Source organism: Sminthopsis crassicaudata, chromosome 1, assembly GCF_048593235.1.
Source record: "Sminthopsis crassicaudata isolate SCR6 chromosome 1, ASM4859323v1, whole genome shotgun sequence".
Lineage (NCBI taxonomy): Eukaryota > Metazoa > Chordata > Mammalia > Dasyuromorphia > Dasyuridae > Sminthopsis > Sminthopsis crassicaudata.
Window position 1 is genome coordinate 250,903,816 of NC_133617.1, and position 26,046 is coordinate 250,929,861.

Here is a 26,046-nt window from a genome sequence, read left to right on the forward strand (position 1 = left end):
CAGGACAGTACTTTTTTGTTATTATGTAAGCAACATAGCACGGATATTATAGCAAGCATCTACCATAAAATAAGCCCATGAATTGCACTGTAGTGTTTTCATGCCTTGGTGTCCACTTCTTAAACTCGAAGTCTATGTGTGGTGTCTGGAATTGCCCCTTTCCCAAACCTTTCCGCAGGGCACCTCCTCGGCCTCACCTCCTCTGGGGGTGCTAAGGGTAATGTCGCAGATTCCAGCACAGAATCTCATTTCTCATCATCCCCAGGGGGACGGGCGCATCACCTAGGACCCCCAACAACTTCGATGGCACAGCTTGGAGCTCCTGCGCCACGCCCACCCATCTCTCTTCCCGCCCACCCACCGCACGTCTTTGCCCCAGCACCCCTTTTCATGCACCACTGGAGAGCTCAGTTAGGCAGCAGCCGTGACCACCTCCGCTCCGTGGATCTGCCGGGAAGGGGAAGCGCTGGAATTAGCCCTCTGCCGCGGAGGCCAGCGAGGATCCGCCCGGAGGCTGTGGCTGTGGCGGAGGGTCACGTGGGGCGGCGGGGGTGGAGCGTCTCGGCAGGCCCTGGGTGGGTGGAGAAAACAAAGCCCCCAGCTGTCAGCGGAGCGAGAGCGAAGGCAGCGGCTGCGGAGCAGGTGAGTCAAGTGCACTGAAGCCCCGCGGGTACCCCCAGCGCCCTCTCCCCTCCTCCGCGCGCCTCGGAACCGCATCCTTCTCCCAAAGCCGCCGGGCTCCGTGGAAGGGACGGGGCGGCGGGGAGCGTCTACCACGGAGGCGAGCGGTGCAAGAAGTTGCGAGTCGCCACCCTGGAAGCTCCGGGGCGCACGGCCCCCAGGCCCCCGCCGGCTGGCTTCCTCCGTCCGGCTGATGGGCTCTGCGCACCTTCTGAGCCCTGAGCAGACACCGGGCTTGCCACGCTGGCAGGAGCCGTCGGGAGTGACCGGGACTGGGATGGGAGACCGGAGTTGAGGTTGGGGTACTTGGGGACTTGGTGAGGCAGGATTGAGCAGGACCAGTCTGAGTCCCCTAGTTATAGTCGTCTTACCTGGGCGCCGGGGGAGTTTGTCGTGAGGTGCGCAAAGCAATCGGGGTGCTGACCAGGAAGTCCTGGGAGGCTTAGGGAACCCGCCGGGACTCCGTCTTGGGGGTATCTGCTCCTGGCTCTCCGCACCCGTCGTCCCCGCCTTGGAGTTGTCCCTGAGGCAGGGCTGCAGGGAAGCCTGCGCTCGCCTTGGCCAAGTCTGGCACCGGGAGCCGACGGAATCTCCGTCCCTTGGTGGCTGTCTATTTTAAGGAGTGCGGGGAGGGTGGCGGAGAGAGTGCTCTTTTTACTGGGCAGCCCCGGCATTTCACCCCGCGCGAGTGAGGAGGAGAGGACATTAATTGGCTAGCTCATTAAAGTGAGAATTAAACTGGCTCAGCTCGCCAGAAGTAGGCAGGGAGCTGTGGCCAGAGCTACTGGACTGTTCCCCACGCACAGCAGGGAATCCCCACCAGCTACCTTTGAAGAGACCCCTGCCTAATCCGAATGGTTTTATAAAGCCCGAGGAATTTAGGAGGAAAAGGTGGACACTAGATCCTTAGGGGACTTGGGAGGACCTGGAGTGAACCTGTGACTTTAAGACACTGGCCTGACTGTGATCCTCTTAGCTACGATCCTTTGGTTTCTGGGCATCTTCTACAAACATTACTATTTTACTAAAAGTTGCAAACACTATAAATTAGACCAGGAAAGGGTCTCCCTCTTTTAAAGCTCTTAAAAAGTGTGCTTGAAAAATTAGTCGGACCCCTATCGTTGGAGGATCTAACATCCCAGTGCCCTGAACAGCATCTCCTCTTCTAAATCAGACCTTTGAGCAAGTAGATGTGTAAACTTTGCGGGATGGTTCTAGTTTACCTCTAAGGATCTATGAGTTTGTGACTAATTAAAATACAGGGTTTGTCCATCCAACCCAAGGCTGAGCCGGTGGTTTGGTGGCTTTGTCTTGATTAGCATAGTATCGGCCCTTAGGCCAATTCTGAGGCGGTGGAGGTATTGTTCCCGCTTACCTCTAGTGTAGGAGTTAGTCCTTATCTTAAGATTTATTGTTACACTACTTCAAAGAGGATTTCTGGCTACTTATAGAATACAAAGTATGTTTTTGAGTGGTTTGTAACCCCAAAGGAGATCTCCCGGGTCCAAAGGAAAACATGCTTTAGAGTCAGCACCTGAGTTTGAGTGTTAATTGTGATATATTACATGTGTGATACTGACCAAACCTAATTTTTACTTTTGAACATCAGTCGCCCTTCCCCTTCTCCCATTTTATAAAAGAGGAAAGTTCCACTTTCAAATAATTTCAAAGGATGAAGAAGTAGCACTTCTCCCAGGCACTTAAGTAGAGTAGAATTCCACCATTTGACCTAAAGAGAAGGAGGGTGGGGAGAGGAGAGAAGGGGAGAGAGAGACCGAGGGAGAGACACAGAGGGAGTCTGCATATGCGCCAGCTCTGGGGAGCAGAAGTGCACCTATTTTGCTTGCTAATGTGACTTACAGCAGTGTCCCTCTTTGCCAGAGGGATTTTTTGCCAAACTAATTTAAACATTAGGAATGAGAGATGTGTCAGCAATACAAAGTTTTGGAAAAATTAGGGAGTGTCCCTGGCCCACATTGTGTGAGTTTAAGACATCACACCTTGAATTGAAATTCTTAAGCTCTTAAAAGACGTCTGATTGAGCAAGTGAAAACCAGGTATGCCCAAGAAAATGCCAGTTTGACTACTTGGGTAGGTAAAGAAAAAAGTAACAGTGATATATTAATGCTGCCCATAGAATGTTTCAGAACTGGAAAACTAATGGTCTTTTTGAGGACAATAGGACTTGACTTTTTCCCTAATATCCTCCCTCTGCACTCTGTTTCCTGTTTAAAAGACTGAAAATTGCTGTCAGATTGGCACTCACTTTATGCACCATTGTTGAGGAGCTTGTGCTAGAAACTTTACCTGTAAGTAGTGACTAATGTAAAGAGTTGGTGTGATAGTAAAACCTAACAGGAAATGTGCCCCAGGTAGTTAACACACTTTACTGGAGGTGGAGCTTATATATATTTATATAGTTTAAAATATTTACATATCTATACATACCAGGCTTTTTGGAAACTACATTATTTTTATTTATTGCTTTCTTTTTTCAATGTGTTTGCTTGTCAAAACTTTTTCCCAGATCAGCACCCTCTTACTTTGTCTCATTTAGAACTCTCACCTCATAATCATTCAGGGAAAAAGTAAAAAAAAAAATAAATAAATAAATAAAATAACTTTAAAAAGTTAATGAAATTGTAATATATTACAGTAGATAAGTTGGTTTATAATACTTCTTTTTTTTCTATTTTTTTAAGTGTAGAAAAACTACTGACTGTACTATCATTCAGCTAAGTTATTCTTCCACTGTGTCTGTCAAAACCCCTCCATTGTGTTTTTTACTAAACTACTGGGGGTAAGTCAGATAGTAGTACTAAATATTAATTTTAGAAAGAGAAGACATAGAATTCAAAGTGTTTTTGTCACTCCCTACCTCTGTGACCTTGATTACCTCACTAAATTTCTCTGAACCCCATTTGAATTTCTGCATTGTACAATGACAGAGTTGGTTCATAATTTAGGCTGGTACTCAGATAACAATGCCTCCTACATACTAAGTGTTTAGTAAAAGCTTATCCATTAATTGATTGGTTAGTTGATGAGATGATGTCTAAGGCCCCTTCTGGCACTTAAACGTAGGCCCTGTAATAGGATTTATTTAAATAGAAAGTGTTGTGCTTGGCTTTCATCAATAATTTTAACCCATATATATCATTTATTAATCCCAAAATCTTTCACTGCTCGCATTTCATTGATGTGTGGGTACTTTTTTCATGATTAGAAATCACAAACCTTCTGTCTCTTAGTAGATAATCTGTTACTGTGACTGAAAACAAAAATAAAACAAATCTAAAATAAAAAAATAAAAAACAACACTCCATGATCACTTTTCTGGTTGTGAACCTTTCTAAGCTGGTCTTCTGATGATAGTTGCATAATCTTCTACTATAGTCCTCAAAATCTTCCAAGCTTAGAGTGACATGTCAGAATATATGAAAGTCTTTGAGAATGCAGGGTCCTCTCTCTGATACATTGAGAAGAGGATTGTAGTTGAGATTTTTTAAATTCTTTTTTTTTTTTTTTTTTTTTTAAATCTCTGTGTCTCTCTCTCTTTTGGTGGTAAGGCATTTGAGGTTAAATGACTTGGCTATAGTCACGTAGGTAGGAAGTATTAAGTCTTCTGACTCTAGGGCCCGTGTTCTAACCAGTGTATTATCTACCTGCCCTTAAACTGTCTTTTGGAAAAGATTATAAGGCGAGAAAAAAAGCAGCAACATAGTGTAGTAGATATAGCTTTGGGTCAGGAAGATCTGAGTTCAAATCTAGTCTCAGACACTTACTAGCTTTGTGATTTTGGTTGTCATTTAACCCTGTTTACTTCACTTTCCTCATCTGTGAAATGAGCTGGAAAAGGAAATGGAGAACAAATCACTTCAGTATCTTTGCCAAGAAACCCCCCAAATGGAGCCATGAAGAGTGAAACATGATTGAAACAATCCATCAGTGGCAGCATACAAAAAGAGAAAAGAAAAGAAAAAAAACTTATTCCATCCCTATAATCAATGTGTAAACTTGACACAAAGAATTTCCACGATATTAAACTTTTATTTCCTTATGTTTTACAGTTGCCTTTTAATTTTTATCCAAACCTCACCTTTTCAATTGTTACCATTTTCTAGCTTTTTTTCAACTTTTTCCTTACTTGTAAAGTTTTTATTATACTTGACAGCTTCCAATTTAATTTTTAATCTACTCCTTAGAATTTGGAATATAGCATTTCACAGGATCATAAAGCTAGATGAGATTTCAGAAGCTATCTAGTCCAGCTTCCTCATTTTTCAAATATAGAAACTGAGGCAAAGGGAAGGTAAGTGACTGGTTAGTCTGTTGTCACACATGTAATTAGATTTGGATCTGAACCAGTCTTTCCATATAAAATGAAAACATTGGAAATATGGTCCTTTTCTACCTCCAAATCTATAATCTTAAAGGATGAGGAACTACCCTCATCCAGACACCTGACAACATTGCTGATATCCACAACAGTGGAATAAATTTAGATCTAGGTTTTCTAAAAGCAAAGATGAAAAGCTTCTTTGTCTTGCAAGTGTCACTTTCACTAATATGGGACTAGATGGAGAGGGCAGAGAAGAAACTATTCCACAGTTCACCCTGAAAATCCCAGGAGGAAAATATCAGTCAAATAATATTTTCTCCTCTTTTTTCATCTATTCCCACAGATCTTCCTCATTTTTTCTTTTTCTTTTTCTTGCTTTTTTTTTTTTTTTTTTGAGACATTCAAACCTGTTTTTTGTTTTTTGTTTTGGTGGGAGGAGGAGTAGAATTAGGAGTAAAAATCATTGTAATTAATAACTATTCTGCATTTCTAGTTTTAGAGGATTGATTGGGGCACTGAGAAAAATAAGTGACTTGCCCAGAATCATATGGCTAGTATATGTGAGAAGCAGTACTTGAATCCAAGTTTTGCTTCCTCTGTCCCTCTGCTTTAACCACTGCAAAACAAACCAAAAAAGTTTGAATAAAGTCATGTAAAACTAAATTTGCTCCAAAACTTTAAATTTAAATAATTGCAGGAGGAGGAGGTAGCAAGTGAAGAGGCACTCATATTTATTGTGTTACTTCTCACAAAAGAAGGTCAAGCAGATTATTGATTACCATATCTTGAGAGCATTTTTAAATCTATTTTCACTTCTTTGGAAGCTGTTATTCTCTTGTTCAGTAATATTGGATTCTTTGTTACCCCATTTGGGATTTTATTAGCACTGATACTGGAGTGGTTTGCCTTTTCTTTCTCTAGCTCATTTTACAAATGAAGAAACTAAGGCAAAATGGTTAAAAACGACTTGTCTACTAAGTGTCTGAGATCAAATTTGAACTCTTGTCTTCCTGACTCTGGGTCCAATATTTTATCCACTGTACCAACTAGCTGTTCTCTTTTGAATTTAGACATTTACAAAATTATACTCATGTGTCCTGATAACATATATCAATTCTTTTCCTTTCCAAACCATCTACAACTAATTTTCTGATTATTTTGGTGATCCATAGTAGAGTATATACAGTCAATTTGAGAAAAACCTCAGAGGATTATAGCTTTAGAATGGAAAGAACAGTTAGGTAATCCAGAATGGTTAATTGCTCACATAAGAAGTTAGTGATAAGATCTAAATTTGAACTCCAAATACAACAATTTTATCATGATGTGTCTTAATGAATATGACTCTTATATGTATAGAAATCTTATGCTTTGGACAAAATCTGAACTGAATTTATAAACTGTCACTATGTCATTGCAAACCATTATCTAGTTTTTAAATCAGGAACTCTCTGGACTTCAAACTAAGGTTACAATCTGTTACAAGAAAAGGTACAACTTGTAATGGTAATAAAACAGCATTAAAAAAAAAAAGAAATTCTGCAATTTATCCCTTTTTCTACAATGAGTAATTCAAATTAGTGCTTCTAATTAATCCAAATTAGTGATCCTCTGAATTTAGTCATTGAAGATTTGAAGCTTAACTAAGATAGGAGGATATCTGATTCTGATAGTTCACACCTGCTAATTCTACAAAATTCATTTGAACAGTAAATATACAACACATTCGGGGAATATTAAAATTACAGCAAATCAAAGAATTTTACTTACTCAAAATTATTTGCCAGAGAAACTCATTTACTAAAACCACATAATAAAAACAGCTTTTTGTTGTTGACATATTTTTATATATTAAGGACAAAACAATAAGATTCTCTCTAGACTCACCCTCTCTCCATTAATTCCAGTGCAATACATTCTATTTATTAAAATAGTTCAATACTAAATTAAAACATTAGTCCTCAATTTTTCCATCTAATTATGACACAATTAATGTTCCTGAATTAAGTATTAATTATTGCAGCTCTTCTAATCCTACAGAGTGTTTGCTTTTCTATCCCATCATTTGTATATTAATTTGCAGAAGAAGCAAATTGATTTCCTAATTTAACTAGTTTGGAAGTTAAATTTACTAGAAGGTAAATTTCTGAACCTAAATAAATAACTATAGCTGGTCTTAAATCCATAGCTCCCAGTTTGTGGAATATATATCCTTGAAATAATTTTAACTATACAAGTTATGTCACATTTACATCCATAGAAACTGATTTGCTAACTGCACTAAGTGGTTAAAATGTACTATTAAGTGTTCTCCAAAATGAGAACCAACAATACTCAATAAGCATTATTAAACACTTGCTATATATCAGGCACTGTCTTAGGTATTGGAGATACAGAGACAAAAAATGGAATAGCCCCTGCCCTCAAGAAACTGACATTCTATTCAAAGAAAGAACTGTGAAGTATGAATGCAGATTGAAGCATTGCTTTTTTTTTTGTTGCTTTTTTCTTTCTTGTGGTTTTTCCTTTTTGAAAGGAAAACTTTTACTCTTTTAAATGACTAATTATAGAAATATATTTAATATGATGGCACGTGTATAACTTAGATCAATTGCTGTCTTGGACAATGGGAAGGGAGAGGGAGGGAGAAAAATGGAAATTAAAATATTGTCAAGTAGATATCGAGTAGATGATAAAAACTCATTTAAAATACATTTTTATTTTTATTTTTTTCTCAATAGCATTTTTCCAAATACATATCAAAATAGTCTTCCACATTTCATTGTTTTAATACTTGGTGTTCCAAATTTTTTCTTCCTCCCTTCCATATTTATCCCCTCCACAAGAGAACAAACAATCTGATATAGGTTAAACGTGCAATTCTTTTAAGCATATTAATAAAATTTTTTAAAGAAAAAAAAAAGCTTGTATTTGCTAGGGAAAAGCAGCATATTCACAAATATCTGAGTATAGAGTAGGAGTAGGACTAAGGACTGGACCTATGATTTCATTGATACATAGGAAGTTCTCAGTTAAATAAATTCTTTCTATTAAGCCACATTAGCACTCTTTCCAAATTTACAGTTGCCTAGAGGATTGAAAAGTTGTGACTTGCCTAAGGTCATGCAGACAGTATATCTAAGATTCAAGATTGGAGAATAATTCTTCCTAGGTTTTTGTGGTCAGCTTTCTATTCAGTATATGGCAATGTCATTCATATATAAAATATGTGTGTACATTATACATAAATACATATATTCTGAGTATATGTGTATCCATGTATTGACTTACATGTATGTATTTGTGTGTGTGTGTTCACTCATGCCTGACACTCTATGACCCCATTTTGGTGTTTTCTTGAGAAAAATACTTGAGTGGTTGGCCATTTCCTTCTCCAGCTCATTTTATAAATGAAGATCTAGGGCAGACTGTATTAACTGACTTTCTCAGGATCATATAGCTACTAAGTAAGTGTCTGAAGACAGATTTGAACTCAAGGTGAATCTTCATAAATCCAACCAAGACCAGTGCTATATTCTTACTCTCATTCTCATTCTCCTGATCTCTCAAAAGCCTTGAGTCAGATAAATGTGCTTTTCTAGAAAAGAGAAATCCCACCAATGCATTAAAGAAATTTAGCTTGTCATTGCTTCAAAAGTTAAAGTTAAGAGTGTATTTTCACATGTTGGAGCCTTCCATGAGTTAGTGTTAACAATTGTCAAGGTTTATTCCAGAAATTTTATTTTGACTAAAGGACTTAAATTCAGTTTAAAAAAAAAAAGGAAACTAATTTACCCTGCTGCAACTCAATATTTTATTTTTCAAAAAAGAACATATTTTATCTTAAGAATATAAAACCACAGATTTTTACTTAGATTATACTTTGGCTGATGGATGATGACATTAAGTAACTTGATAGAATATTAATGCACTATCAGTAGTCAATAATTATTCTACATTCTGTTATAGATAGTTTTGATCCTGATTGGAAATTTAGCTGAAAAACAGTTCTATGGCATGGATGATTTTGTTTAATTTTTAAGACTTGTAAATAATCAAGGAAACATGGAATTGTATTGAGGTAGTCATTAGTTCATTTGCCATCTGTACAACCTCTACATAAATATGATAAAATAAATGTTGAAGAAGGGAAGTTTGAAATTGGGAAACTCCTGGAATAATTTCATTAGTTAGAACTTGTTTAAGATGACTTGAAGTGTCTTTACAAAACTTCCTTCTGTTAAAAGAACTTCCACTTTTTTTTTTCTGATCTAAACTGTTAGCTTTAAACTGTTTGATAGTTCATAACCATCTCTGAGGGTTTCTTTGAAATGAGGGTTCTTAGCTTTTTTGTGTATATCATGGATCTTGTCTCAGAATAATATTTTAAAAACTGTTAATCTAAATAGTAATAATAATAATAACTTTTTTTAAGGGACTGGGGCAACGGATACAGTGCTGACCCTGGAGTAACTGAGCTCAAATTTAGCCAGGATCTTAATATCTACTAACTGTGTGTCCCTGGACAAAATACTTAATTCCAATTATTTCCTCCCCCCATCATGATAGAACATGAAAAATAAAATACATAGGAATATAAAGAAAACTTTTTATATTGAAATATAATTATCAAAATATGTTTAAAACAAATTTTTGAAAAAGTTCCTGCACCCCAGTTTTTAAGTTTTTAAAAAAGATTTTTATTTTCAAAATATATGCATAGAGGGCAGCTAGGTGGCGCAGTGGATAGAGCACCAGCCCTGAAGTCAGGAGGACCTGAGTTCAAATGTGGCCTCAGATACTTAACACTTCCTAGCTATGTGACCCTGGGCAAGTCACTTAGCTCCAATTGCCTCAACAAAATAAATAAATGTGTGTGTGTGTGTGTGTGTGTGTGTGTGTGTGTGTGTGTGTGTGTATAGTTTTAAACATTCATCCTTACAACATACACCCTTACATACACCCTTGTTTTTCAAATTTTTTTCCCTTCCTTTCCCCTACCCCCTCCTTTATATGGCAAGTAATTCAATATATGTTAAATATATTCAATTCTTCTATGTATATTTCCACAATTATATTGCACAAGAAAATCAGATTAAAAAGAAAAAATGAGGAAAAAAAACCAAAATGCAAGCAAACAACAAAATAAAGTGAAAATACTATATTGTGATTGCACACTCAGTCATGAACTCCAGTTTTTTTTTTTTTAAAGCCTTCTCAGTGTCAAAAGAAAATAATTTTTTTGTTTTGCTGAGGCAATTGGGGTTACTTGCCCAATCAAAAGACTGAGTGATCTATGATAAGGTACAGCTTCTAAGAGAAATATAGCAGCAATCTGAGGCCTCTAGACCTTAGGAGTGCTATTGTTCTAACAATTTGTTTGCCAATAATCCTATGGAATTCTTTAGTATAGTCCTAGAAACATTACTGACTGCCAGATAACAATCTGTTGGTCAGTGATAACAGGGTTTCAGAAATAAGTGGTGAAGTACATACTAGATTACTCAACTCTACCTTTAAACCACAAAATTCAATATTAGGTACATACAAACCACTGCTCAGTTCTACCTCTAAGCCATAAAAATAGTTTATGAGTGCCATGAAGAATTGGATCTCTCTGTCTTTTCTTATAAACTTAACTTCTTGCTGCTGGTTTTTTGCTAAATTCTTTTGGAAGGTAGCCTATTTCAATTGGTGTTACAATTATATTAAACTTTGCCCCTTGACTTTGAGATGGGTTCAAGCCTGCCAATTGTTTTGGGGCACATCATGACACCTGTTTGCAACCCTAACCTTTTGGGGTCTCCTTTTGAATCTCAACAGTATACTTTTAAACTTTTAGTGCTGATAGTAAGTTTAATAATGATAATTATTGACATTTATATAACTTTTTAAAATTTGCAAAGTACTTTATTTTCTCTAAGCTTTATAACAACTCTTTGAAGTAGGTAGTATGGGGTGTAAGTATTCCCCTTTTTGTAGATATGGAAATGATGCTCAGAAAGGATTTGTGCCTTGCTAGTAATTGACAGTGACTAGGCCTGGATGCAGATATTCTTGACTTGAAGTCTATTGACTATGTTTCTAGCTCACCACTTTTCCTAGGAAGCATGAAAAACATGAGAGAGTTGATGTGAGTTGGAACACTTAAATTCAGGTCCAAATTCTGCCACTTAAGACATATATTTAGCCTCTTGGTGCCTCTGTTACATCATTTGTTAAATGAGAAATGACCATCACTAAGCGTGTCTGTCTGTCTGTCTGTCTGTCTGTCTGTCTCTCTCTCTCTCTCTCTCTCTCTCTCTCTCTCTCTCTCTCTCTCTCTCTCTCTCTCTTTCTCTCTAACTCTGAATAAGAGAAGTGAGGAAATTGTTCATTAATTTATTTTGTAGGGAATTTAGAGCATATATCTTTTCCTTTTACAGGTCTTTAACTGTATAGTTTTATAGAATAATCTGCAATAAGACCTGCATTTTTATTGTTGTTGTTCCTTTCAATTCAGTAAACACTTATGTGTTAGTCATTGGTGAAGACTGAGCTAACTACACTGACATTTAATTTAAAAAAAAAAACAGTAAAGCTAATGCTTATTTTAATTTGGTGTCTAAATATTCTTCAGCTGTAGTATTTGTGGGTAGAGACACTCTTTTCTGATTGGGTGCATCAAAGGATTTTTTTCTCCTTGTTCACAAACCCTGTTCATATCCAAAGTCAATTCTGCCATTACAGTAATGAAGAATATATGTAGGAAAAATTAGACATGATTTTTAAACTCGTCTTTTGAGATCATATTATCACTTAATCACAAAGCCTTTAGCTTGCTCATTCTTTCAGCCTCCCAAATTTATTCTTACCAGCTAATTCAATCTAACTAAGGTCACCTTTGTTAATAGTGATTTTTTTTTTCTATTTCTCCAAAACCATGGGTAAAGTAACAGAAGCACCATTGAGAAAGGCTGTATGCACACACACACACACACACACACACACACACAGACACACACAATTGCTATGAAACATTTAAAACAATAATTGTTGAAAGGAATGATGGTTTAATTTCTTTGGGGACATACTATTTGATTTTCTTTACACTAGTCTGACTCTTTTTAGGAACTATGTATTTAGTCACACAATGTTAGAAGTGAAGGGACTTGAGTAAAATCATTTAGTCCAATGTATTGAAGGCAAGAAGAAATTGAGAGCCAGAGGAGGTAAATGTTTGGCCTCAAGACAGGAACAGAGAATCCAAGCCTGTTAAATATTCCTTGGTGTAATTGAATTCTTTTAAACCATACTCTTTCTTTTTTTTTTAAATCTTTTTTTTCAATTCCTCAATACTACTTTATTTTTCCAATTACATGTAAAGATAGTTTTCAACATTCATTTTTGTAAGATTTTGAGCTCCAAATTGTTTTCCTTCCCTCCTCTATTTCCTCAAGACAGCAAGTAATCTAAAATAGTAATTCATATTCTTTCATGACAATATTCTAGGGCATGGACATTCCCTAAATAAAGATTATGTAGTTTCTGTACCATAGCAGATGATTTCTATGACTTGCTGTTGATGAAAATTTCATTATCCTGAAGTGATTTTCCTGGGGATGATCCTGTATGAACTTACCTAAGCTGGTCCTCAAATGACAGACCCATAACCCAATACCAGAATGTTTTTTTCCCCTCCTGCTTGGCCTTTGCTGCTTGCTTCCAAGCATTTTCTAGCATTTTCATTGTACTGGGCTAGCCTTCAAGAAGTCTGGGGTCTTCTTCATGCCATGAGAAAACATAAGGATAGTAATTTCAAAATTACCTTTTGTGTTCATATGATAATGATTTAAAGTCCTAAATAATTAAGAGCAGGAAATTATGTGTTTCTAAAGTTGCCAGCATGTATGAAGCAGAGAAAAAGGAAAAATGGCAACTGAGATTTAGACATCCTTCCTTTATCACTCAAGGCAGCAGTCATGTGGTGGTAGCTACATATTGTGAAGAGTTACGATGGGAATATGTTAGGCATGGAAGTTAGACAAAAGAATACTTAGTGAATGCTGTTGTCAAGTAGCAGGGAAATGGTAAATAAGGGCTTTGAAGTCAAGTTGTAGAAATGAATAACAAGAAATGTTTGTTTGCCAGAAGGATGTTATTTGCCATTATTTGAAAGGAACCAGTGCCTCTTGGTACTGCTGACTGGCAGCCAGGACAATAAAGCACAGAGACCCCATGATTGAAAGAGAGCAATTATGTTAAAGGATGCCATTTTCAGGGAAGAAAACCTGGTGGTCTATTTCTTTGCCTTTCTCACTACTATTCCATAATGATGTGTGGTACCAAAGAAATATATGGAACTTACTTGAGGTCTCATTCTGAGGTAATTGGGTTCCATTTTATACAAGGGAAGGGCTTAATTTTACATCTAGGTTAATGGTAATGTTTGGTTTTTATTGTAAACTCCACACTTCTCACACATGTGATGAGTGGGAATTGCGAAGGACTGAGATTGAACGGATTTTCTCAGAGTTTAGCTATGTAAGAGGCTACATAGAATAGTGTTCATACTTCTCAACTGAGCCACCTTTTCCAAGCAGTGAATATCAACAGTAGGTATTTTCTTTCAAAATTTCATGAGCTAATCAACAATGATTTATTAATCACCTACTATCTTACCAGCTACTGGGTTAGAGAAAGAGGTGGAAAGGAGGAAGGAAAAGGGAGAGAGAGACACACACACACACAGAGACAGAGAGAGAGGCAAAGAGAATAAAGACAGGAGAGAAAAAAAGAAGAGAAAAAGAGAAAAAGGGGAAAGGAAGGAGACAAAAAAAGAGGAAAAGAAAGGGAGAGAGAAGAAAAATAGGAAGAGAAACAAGAAGAGAAAGAAGAAAGAGGAGAAAGATAGAGAAAAAAGAGAAGAGAAAGAAAAAGAAAGAACATTAGAAGGGGAAGAAAAAAAAAGGGGGAGATCTAAAAAGCTAAAAAGGGAAGTACATTTCTGGAAAGAAGAATAGCCAGTATTTTGGCAAAGGAATGAGAGAATGAGTACTCTTTGGGAAGAAGAGAAATGTTAAGTGAGGGAAAAGGAAGTAATATGTAATGAGACAGAAAAAATAAGTTGGGGACAAGTTGAGAAGGTCTTTAAAAGTTAAAACAACTGAGGAGTTTTTATCTGATGTTAGACCCAGGTGGGAACTACTAGAATTGACTGAATAAGGAAATGGCATGCTCATTTCCATAATTAAGGAAAGTAGTCACAGGACTGGAGTTGGGGAGGGATGTGAAAAAGAAAGATCAGTTAGGAGGCCATTGCACCTAGACTAGGTGACAGGTGATAAAGGCTTGAATTAAAAGTGGTGGTTGTATGAGTACACAGAAAGGATTGCATTCAAGAGATGTTAGTTATTAAGATAAGATTTTGTTATAATAAGATTGGGCAAATAACTGGACATTTGGGATGAGGGAGAGTAAGGAATCAACAATAACATCAGAGCAACAAACTCAAGGGACTAGAAAAGGGATGATACCTTTTACAAAAATAGAGATGTTTAGAAGAGAAATGAATCTGGGACCTGAGGGAGGGAAGGAGAAGTTCTATTTCTGATATGTTAAATTTGAGATGTCTCCAGGACATCCAGTTTGAAATAAAAAGCTTTTGATAAAATATAACTTTGATATACTTTATATAATGACTATTCATGGAATTTGACATCTGAGGGAAAGCTTTTTTTTTCTTTTTTTTCCACACCAAAATATTAGATTTGTTCTCTGCTAAATAATTCTTTGGGATTCTAATGCTGCTATATGATAGCTTAGTATGATTTTAGTTGAGAAACAGACCTTCTCTGCTTCATTTTATCCATCTGCAAAGTGCAAGTATTTATTATTGAAGGTAACAGGTACTAAGACAGTACTTGATACACACACACACAGTGACATATAAGTTTTCAATGGAAAATAATGGAAAAAAAATTAAGTGGCAATTAGAAATTATTACAAATGGAAAAAAGGATTGAAATTTTACTTGAACAAAAGCTGGAGGAAGCAGGGTCCTTTAGAAACCAGCTTCTTAAATTGTGATTCATAACCCCATATAGGGTCTTTTAACTGGATGTGAAGTTCTTGAAATTGATTCACTATTATTGTTTGATTTGTATATCTTATTTTATATACCTACATATCTAAGATCATGTAAAATTCCTCAAATGAAAAAGGATTGATTAGAAAATGTTTTAAGAAACCTTGCTGTAGAGCAAGAAGAGGGAATTTCTGGTTCATCAGCTATATAAGGCTGGCAAAATTATTTGCTAAGGAAGATACAGGCAGTGATAAGGTGAAAGCTAGGTATCACCTCCCCCTGCTTGAGTTCTATAAGTTGATAATTTTGTATGTGCATGAATGATGTTATATATCCAAATGATCCTTGACAGAAAAAAAAGGTTCTCCACCTCCTGCCTTGGAGTATTTAAAGAAAAGTAGAAATGGACATGAAACAAAAGTAGATTGTCTCTCTCTTTTCTTGATGAAAAGCAAAACTTTTTACAGATATATTCAGCTTTGAATCATTCAACACCATTTCAAAAAACTCATTAATATTGTCATCTTATTTTTCTTTATAACCAAATTATCTGAGAGTCAGAAGCCTTAGGTTGTAGTCTCAGACCTGTTACTGTATAACATTTAATATTAGGCAAGTTACTGTAGTACTTTTCTTGTATCCAGTGTATTGTTGATATTGTAAAAAGTTGTTCTGCTGGGCCTCTCAGCTACAAGATAATAGTCTTTCCAGATTTCTCTGCTACTGTCTTCATCATTACATAATATGCTCATTTTATAGAATTATAGAATTCTATTCATCACATTCATATACCAATTTTTTTCAGCCATCCACAGTTGATGAGTGAATCCTGTTTCCAATCCCTTCTACCACAAAAAAAGACCTGCTCTAAATATTTGTGCACACATGAGTCCTTTTTTTCCCTTTCTTTTCTTTAAGGTATAGATATAGTAATAGTTTTAGTTAGGTTAAAAAGTATGCACATTTTAATAGCTCTTTGTTCCTCCTTCCAAATTGCTTCCCAGGTGATTTAGATCAGTTTATAATTCCACCAGCCATTCATTAATCTCCATCCCCTTCAACAAGTCCTTTTCCCTTTTTCTCTACTTTGTTATTCTGGTGGATGTGAAATGGAATCTCAAACATTCCTGATAACTTGAAGGAAGGTCTACCATGATCTGCAAAAGCTTCATATAGGAGGTGGAACAGTAGATGAGATGGAAGCTCAAGATTTTAAATGACAAAGGTGAAGTCGTTGTTCATTCCAAGCATGAGAATTCTTCCTTCCTCTACAAAGACATGAAAGTTAAAAATAGTATAGCAAGTTCAAGGAAAAGAAAGCCTATTTGCCTGTAACTAAATCTGAGTGAATTGAAGAAATGTGTATTGTGTGGGAAAGTAGGTTGAAAGTACTTTTTGTTTTTGTTGATTTTTTTTTACATGTGAAGTCATGTAAAACTTATTACCATATTAGCCATGTTTTTGCATTTATTTTTTATTTATTTCATTAAATATTTCCCAACTACATGTAAAAAATTTTTAACATTCATTTTTAAAAATTTTGAGTTACAAATTCTCTTCTTTTCTGTTCCTACTCTTTTTTTGAGGAGGCTAGCAATTTAGTATCACTTATACACATGAAGTTATTCAAAACATTTTCCATATTAGCCATATTGCAAAATAAAACATGAACAAAACAAAGCCAAAAAAAATAATGTAAAAAGTATGCTTCACTCTGAGTTCTTTAGTTCTCTCTCTGGAGATAAATGGCATTTTTCATCATGGGTCTTTTGGAATTGCCTTAGATCATTGACTTGTTGGGAATAGCTAAGTCGTTCATAGTTGATTATCATTACGCTATTGCTGTTATTATGTACAGAGATCTGGTTCTGCTCATTTTTCTTTGCATCAATTCATATATGTCTTCCAAGGTTTTTCTCCCCCTTAATAATACAGTATTATTCCATAATAACTATATACCATAACTTATTCAGTCATTCCCCATTTGATGAGCATCCCCTGCAGTTTCAGTTTTTTGCCACCAAAAGAAGAGCTACTATAAATATATATAAATAGATCATTTTCCCATTTCTCTGATCTCTTTGGTATACATATCTGGGAGTATTTATTGCTGAGTTTGTACAGTTTTTTAGATCTTTAGGCATTATTCCAAATTGTTCTCCAGAATAGTTGGACCATTTCACAATTCTACCAATAGTGCATCAATGTGTATTTTTTCTTTTATGTCACAGTAGCTAACCTAAAAAGTGTGAGTTGGCATTTCAGAATAGTTTAATTTGCATTTCTCTAATCAGTAGTCATTTAGACCATTTTTTCATATGACTTGATAACTTTGATTTCTCTTGAAACCTTTTTATATCCTTTGATTATTTATCACTTGAGGAATAGCTTATATTTTTATAAATTTGGCTGAGTTCCCTAAATATTTGAAAAATGAGACCTTTATTAGGAAAAAAAATTCTTTCCTAGTTTCCTGTTTTCCTTCTAATTTTGGATGCATTAGTTTTCAAAAACCGAATAATTTATAACCAAATGATAATAATAAAATTATTTTACTTCCCATAATCCTATTTCTCATTTTGTCATAAATTCTCCTAGTACCCATAGATTTTTTTGCCTTCTTCTAATTTACTTATTAACCTAATGTCTAACCCACGTACCTATTTTGCCCTTATCTTGACATATGGTGTGAGATGTTGATTTTTGCCTATTTTATGCCAAACTGCTTCCTAGTTTCCTAATAATTTTTGTCAAATAGTTCTTACCACCAAAACTTGGATCTTTGGGTTTATCAAACATTAGGTTACTCTGGTTATTTACTCCTATGTACTGTGTACCTAATCTATTTCACTGATCCATAATTTTATTTCTTAGCCCCTAGTAGATTATTTTCATGCTTATATAATTTGAAATCTGGTACTGCTAGGCTGCCTTCCTTCACATTTTTTTGTATTGATTTCCTTGATAATTTGAATCTTTTATTCTTCCACCTTAATTTTGTATTTTCCTAGCTCTATAAAATAATTACTTAGTAGTTTGCTAGAACAAATAGGCAAATTAGCTTTGTTAGAATTGTTATTTTATTATATTGGCTTGACCTACCCATGAGCAATTTTATGTCTCCATTTGTTTAAATCTGCCTTTATTTGTGTGATGGAAATCACATTGTAAAAAAAAAAAAACCTTTTAAATGCTAATTTGATTTTATATTTTATTCTAGATTCAGAGGCAACAGGAACAGTATTATTTAATCTTTTTTCCATTTTATTATAGAGGGAATTGAGTCACAGAGATTTTAAGTAACATAGCTAAGGTCCCACAGGTAATAAATTAAATGTTATCAAAGGAACCATTCAGTTCTAAAATTCTGCACTCTGGCACCACCACCAAGTGTTTTTGAAAGGTTGATGTTAACATTTAAAAATAAAATAAAATAAAGCAATGGAATGGATGCACTACTTCTAGCTAGTAGTCAAGAAATAAAAATTTTCTGGCTCCTGGAAACTAGTATTGGACTAACTCTTAGCATTTCCGACTGCTGACTTCTGTTCCTTATGAAATCAATAAATTACTTTCCTTTTTTCTCACACTGTATTACTTTTTTTTTTAAATTAGAAAAGAAGACATTGCCCATTAGCATACTGAATTATTGAGTTAAATTTATTAAGAAGGCACAATAGCATGAGTCACAGGTTAATTCATTTTGTGAAATACACCATCTGTTTTCTGCTTGCCCCTAGATATAAAAAATGATGCAATCTTTAGAACAGAAAGCACACACAAAGAAAAAAATGCACTCCTAGAAGCCTTTCTCTTTAAATACATTTTGCCCTCTGCATGTACCTCTTAAAGGGATAACATCTGTTCATCAGTCTGTCTGTCTCATCCTGTCTTGTAACCATCTTTTATTCTATTAGACCAACAAGGAGTCATAGAGGAGGTAAAATGATTGAGCTTGGCACTGTGATTGTACTTGGAGGAAGGAAGAGGGAAATGGAGTATAGAACTTGTGATTGAGAGTAAGGCTAAGCAGTGTAAAAGGTAGAGGACAAGAAATATAACTAAAGTTTTAGAGTAGAGGGCCTAAAACTTTCTGAATTGTTTATGACATAATTGGGCTCACAGAGTAGAAAGTGGGACTTTGATCTTCCTCCCTCAATTCATGATGATCAGTGCTCTACAAAGAACAGTTCCATCTATTTTAAACAAATTTCATCTTTTGGGGGTGCCATTCTTCTAAAACCAATATTTTCAGGAGATTATGATCAAATGATAATGTAAAATTATCTTCAAATCTTTTAAAAAATGTATTATTTTTATATCATGCCTAAAGCTGCAGAAGCAAAGCATTTCAAGTTTGTTTCTTATCTTTTTATATTTTTTACCCTAAAACTAGGGTTGGATCTTGGAGTTCTAATCCTGGTCAACCAATAATATCTTTATCAATTTAATCATCTACCTTCTTTCAGGCTCAGTTTCCACATCTATAAAATTTGAATTGTATCACTTCGTATCAACTTGTGTATGTGTATGTAATACTTCCTCTGGGACCACTCTTTCAGCTCATAATGAAATTTCACAGATTAGGTAGCTGACTACTTCTCTCCTTGAGGTTGTAGGGCGAATCCAAGGAGGTAGATGTGTCTAATACTCTAGTTCTGGAGCCCCACTGTGTTCTTGATTATTAATCAACCAAACTCTATTAGCCTTTTAAGAAAGATTTACTGAGAACACATAGCCAGAACAGTTGTTCTAAAAACAATTCCCCAAATGGGAAATAAGCTTACATATACAGTGTTCCTAAGGGAAATGAGCTTAAAGCATAACAGTAGAAAGTCATGTATGCTGAGAACATGTGTGCCAAAATACTTGTGAATCCTAGTTCTAGAAATCTTTTCTTCATTTTGTTCCCCTTCATAACTTCCCCTTAGATTAGCTCTGAGGATCAGTGCCTTTCTAAAGTCCATTGCCACCAGTTCTTTCACAAGGGGCCACCATCTCTGAAGTTCATGCTATCCTTAGGTACCAACCTTAGGTAACTGTATTTTTTACATTGATCTACACTTCCATCTTGGACTAGTCATTCACCTAATATCCAGAAAGAATAAACACCAAAAAAAATGGAGGTACTGTTTATGGAACCAAAACATCTGAGATGGGAGAAAGAGTGAGATACCTTTCCTTCTCCTCTTGGTAGCTCACAGAAATCCTTGTCCCCAGTTACCAGAGAGGATAAGAGATTGAGAGATCATTGGGACTTCTGTTTTGTTTGCAAATTCAGTTCTTCCTGAGTCATCTCCTCCTGAGTCATCACCTCCTGAGTCACTGGTTCTTTTATCTCTGTTGCCAGCTCTTCAGTCAAGCATAATGAGAAACAAGTTTCCAAAGTTTTATACTTTTAGATTGGAACCACTCACAATATTTGTATTCTCTGTGTGATCCAACAAAAGGAACAAAATCCCTATATATTCTAAGAACTGGGTGTTCATTGGCCCATCACCACATTCATAGTGTCTAGATATACAGTGGCCATCACAATTGAAGAATACTCAGAAAGATGAATTGGAAATACTGTAGTTTCAAGCACAATGCTTTTTGCTTTATTGGCAAAATTAATTTGATTTTATATGATGGAACACATAGATTTGTTTTGTTCAAACATTTTCTAATCATATTTAATTCTTCATCACCTCATTTAGGATTTTCTTTGCAAAGCTACCGGAGTTATTTGCCATTCCTTCTCCAGCTTATTTTAAAGATGGGAAAACTGAGGCAAACAAGGTTAGCTGATTTGACCAGGGTTACACAGTTATTACGTGTCTGAGGTTGGATTTGAACTCAGAAAGATGAGTTTTCCTGACTTCAGACCCAGCAGTCTATCCACTGCACCTACAATTCAGTTTGTGATTGTTAGTGCTTATTATGAGAGGTTTGTGGGGTTTTTAGGGGGACTAGCACCTCTGATATGAGGTGAGGTGAAGACTATTTTTCACTGCTGCTCATTTGGTGAGCCTTTGGTATCCCACCCAATTCACCCAATTCCAAGAACCTGTAGCATGTACAGCATTCACACCCTAGTAAACTATCTCAGCAGACTGGCTAAACTAGGTTGAGGGCAATCAATAGGTTTCAGTCTTGTTGGAGAATTAGGGAATGTCTCCTGCAAAAATGTGAACACTTTCCCCACAGAACAGGTGGACGAGAACAATTTATTTCAATAGCCATGAAGGCAACTGAAACAGGTGCTGTGGAGCCCTTGGAACGTTGTCAGCCATCAAAGACACCAAAGTCATTTACTGCAGCTTGGGCCATTGCCAGTTATCCTGACAATTATCCAAATTTTTATGTCTCTGGAAGAGAGATTAAAACTGTTGACCTTGTGCAGCTCTACCTTACATAGATCCAATTCATGTGTAAAGCAAGACAAACCTATGATGTCATTGATTGTTTTCAAAAACAAAGAACAAAAAACAACATTGTCTGAGAGAAAATAACTTGAGGTATGTCTGCCTACTTTATGGATTATGAAGTTGAACTTTATGACATTAGATTTATTACTGCTTATATTGAATTAGAAGTAATTCACAATTAATATTTTAAAAATACAATAAGTAAAATAATAAAATATATATATAAATATATTTAAAAGTTCAATTAACTGATCATTATTTCATTACATATGTAAGTTGGCTTCTCTTTTCCCCCCATTTTTTCATATCAAAGTAAATCATTATAATAGCCATTTGTTTTGACTAAAGGTTTGTAAGTTATGTTAAATGATATACAATATGGGGGAAATATCATAATCTACTAGAAATTGTAATTCATTTGGAAATAGAAAACTTGAAGTGAAGATATATATTTAAGAAAACTTTTAGAAGTTTTGGACAAAAGTAGGTTGTTATATGTTATACGTGAAGAATTTCATAGAAGTGTAGAATAAAGGATGTCGAAAGAGACATGTATAACCATCAAAAAGATGATGGGCATCCACTCAGCTTCCAGTTTCTTGCCACTACAAAAAGGGCTGCTATAAACATTTTTACACATGTGGGTCCTTTTCTATGATCTCTTTGGAATACAGGCCCAGTAGAGATACTGCTGGATCAAGATATATGCACAGTTTGATAGTCTTTTGGGCATAATTTCAAATCACTCTCCAGAATGGTTGGATCAGTTCACAACTCCACCAATAATGTATCAGTGTCTCAATTTTCCCACATCCCCTCCAACATTCATCATTATTTTTTTCCTGTCATCTTAGCCAATCTGAGAGGTACCTCAGAGTTGTCTTAATTAGCATTTCTCTGGTCAATAGAGCATTTTTTCATATTACAAATGATTTTAATTTCTTCATCTGAAAATTCTGTTCATATCCTTTAACCATTTATCAGTTGAAGAATGATTTGAATTCTTATAAATTTGAATTAATTCTCTATTTTAGAAATGAGGCCTTTGGAGCAGCTAGATGGTATAGTGGATAGAGCACCAGCCCTGAATTCAGGAGGACGTGAGTTCAAATCTGATCTCAAACACTTAACACTTCCTAGTTGTGTGACTCTGGGCAAGTCACTTAACCCCAATTGCCTCGGCAAAAAAAAAGAAAAGAAAAGAAAAGAAAGAAATGAGGTCTTTATCAGAATCCTTGGATGTTTTAAAAAAAAATATCCTTCTAATCTTGTCTGCATTGGTTTTGTTTGCACAAAAATCTTTTTAATTTAATATAATCAAAATTATACATTTTGTATTCCATAATGTACTCTAGTTCTTTAGCCCCATATTCCCTTCTTCTCCACGTTTCTGAGATGTAAACTATCCTTTGTTCTTCTAATTTGCTTATAATATCATTCTTTATATTTAGTCATGAACCCATTTAAACTCTTTCTTGGTATAGGATATTAAGTGTGGTTCAATGACTAGTTTCTGCCATCCTAATTTCCAATTTTCCCAATAATTTTTGTCAAATAGTGAGTTGTTATCCAGAAGCTGGGATCTTTGAGTTTATCAAACACTAAATTACTATAGTCATTGACTATTAAGTCTTGTGAACTTGTGAACTAACTTGTTCCACTGATGAACTATTTTATTTCTTAGTACCAAATGGTTTTAATGTCCATTGGTAAGCACATAATATCCAAATAATGGGACAAAGATCCCCTGGATATTTGTTTCCCTGTGGCAAATTTTATATATGACATAAACAGTATTCACACTGCTTGGGCAAGGGTAGATGGGTTGGGAATCTGTATGATAAATGGAAATATTTACATTGATAATACAAATTGCTTCAAAAATGCCATCAAAAAGACATCCTGACAATCTTGAGAAGTCTTTCTCAAAATTCATAACTAAAAATAAAAAATTAAACATCAGGCTTTTTAAAAAAATCCATTTAAATTTTAGCTATAAATATAAAATGAAATTTTCATTGTCTGGTCATTGTACTTAAGTTGAAGTGATTATTTTAAAAAAATGCTTGACCCAATGAAAACAGGACTCCTGGAGTCCACAGACTTGGGTTCAGATCTCACTTCTGATGCTAATTACTTCACTTGAGGCAAGTCATTTAATCTCCTTGGGTTTTACTTTCCTTATTGCTAAAACGAAAGGTTGGACTAAACATTCTTTACAGAACTAGACCTCTAATTCAATATCTTATAGACTGGAAATGATCCTCTTATGGTCCTAATTCTTCCTTGGGGGGGAAAGATTAAACCAAAAAAGTCCTAATTCTTTTACCTTCCAGAATTTATATCAACTTTATTTGATGTTGCTAAGTTACTTTTATTTAAAAGAGTAAAGTCAGATTTCATTGCTTTAGGTCTAGGAACATAATGAAGTTGCCCAGATGGTGAGTTGGGTGGCCTGGATTTTGGTTATTGTTCTGCCTCTTTCTACTCTGTCTCTAGCAAATCACATCACCCCAGGGGCATCCATCTTGTAATCTCTACAGTGAGTAGACTCAATCAGAGAATCTGTGAAGTCCCTTCATCTCTGAAACATCATCAGAGTAAGTTACAAGTAGAGTAAGTGAGTTTCTTATATTTAGCATTTCAGAGATAATATCATAAAAAGAAGTCAGGCCAGTAGTTGAAAAAGAAGAAAAGAAAAAAGTTGATTTTGATGTCTACTGTTCCATGAGAAAGCTTTTTCTCTGAAGCCTTACTGAAATAAATTATAAAGACCCTCAATATCAATGCCTAATTTCTTTTTTTAATCTTAGGAAACATCTATTGACTTATTTTATTAATTTCATCTTAGGATCATCATAAGGAAAGGACTAATTCCAATCCAGAGTAGGCTCATATGGATTAAAATGAATCTACCCAGTAGCCATGTCAAAAAATGTACTTTTCAACCTCTTATTAAGGAGTTGAATAACATGCTTCATCATTGGTCCTCTGGAGACATGGTTGGTCTTGCATTGGTTATAGTTCTTAAATTTTCCAAAATTGAAATTTCAAAATTTCCTTTATAATTTGATGTCCTTTTAGAAATTGTTCTCATTATGCTTACTTTAGATTGTATGTAAAAAACTATAATTCTTAGAATCTCTGCAAAATCTAGAAGGCATAAAGAAGACTCCTTTCTTCCTCCAAATCCTCCCTTGAAGGCTTATTTCTCACTCCTTTATGTGTTAGAACTATTTTATTTTCTGTCATGAGGACAGCAGGAAAGCAACCTGATTTATGAAAAACATATTTCAGAGATGAATAGTCCTTTAATCTTTTCTTTATTTTCCCATGAGAAATAAATATGGTCTCTAGGCAATTACAAAATATTTATGGAGTTAAGGGCCTACAAAATGATGTGATAGGAAAAGCAATGGTTCTAAGCTCAGACATTGGTTCCTGACTTTACTTATTTTGTCACATGGGCAAATGATGATAATTTTCCCTCATATATAAAATGGAAAGAATACTTTAACTGCTTACTTTATATGGTGTTTTAATAGATTCAAAAGTGTTTTTAATAATAAAGCCTTATGCAGTTGTGCCTTCATCTCTTGATATGCTATTTAGAACCCTTAATGCTATGCTGCCATCATATGAGGAAGCTTGCTTGCAGAAGGTAATACACACAAAGACTTGTAAGATAAATTCAGGATGAAGCAATGGATGGACCAATCTCCATTATGACATCACTGAGCTTTTGTTGATCTGTCCACTTTTTGATAAACGGGGTAATTTACAGTTCTGAAAAGAATTGTCTATAACTAGCCCTGTGATATAAAGTACATTAATGGATGTTCCCTTAATTGAAACAGTTTCAAAAATTAAAGTTTAAAGTTTTTTTTTTTTTTTATTGTCAGAGTTGGGACTGAAACTACATTCCATATGGTGGAAGATGCTGCCACAATACAATTTAACTAATAGAAGATCTACTTTTGAAATTAATCTTCCAATTGGAGATCTCAGAATCACAGAATTTTCAAGTTGGAAGGGGAAGGAAAAGATAGGGAGCAAGCAATCATTTAGTATCCACTTTGTGCCAAGCACTATGCTAAATGTCTGATCTTCACACCACCCCTTTAAGGTAGATTCTATTATTATCTCCATTGAGACAAGCAGAGTTTAAGTGATTTGCCCAGAGTCAATATATAGCTAGTATCCAAAGTTGCATTTGAATTTGCATCTTTCTGACTCCAAGCCTGGTTTCTATAAAGCGTACCATTCACCTACCTAGATACTTCAGAAGCCATTCTGTCCAACTGTATCATCTCCACCAAGTATTCATCTGGTACAGAAAATCTTAAGTTAGAAGGTACCCACTACTTCTAAGCCTAGCCTCATCCTTCTTTGGGATAGTTCAAATTGTTAGGAAGTTCAGAACTCCTAATACCAAGCTGAAAAACCAGAAGAGGAAAAAAAAATTCTATTATATAACAGATAATTATATGTCAAATAATACCATATATGTTGGAATAGGTTAGTTACAATTTTTATAAAAGGAAAAA

At 35.4% G+C, this 26,046-nt stretch overlaps 1 protein-coding gene across 1 annotated transcript in view; it reads left to right on the forward strand.

Moving 5' to 3' along the window:
* Positions 1–470: 470 nt before the first annotated feature.
* The window catches only part of MAPRE2 (microtubule associated protein RP/EB family member 2), a 185,612-nt gene continuing 160,036 nt past the window's right edge, over positions 471–26,046 (forward strand). Inside the window, exon 1 of the mRNA XM_074277873.1 lies at positions 471–642. The gene's annotated coding sequence lies outside the window, so the exon portion shown is untranslated. The remainder of the gene's footprint in view (positions 643–26,046) is intronic.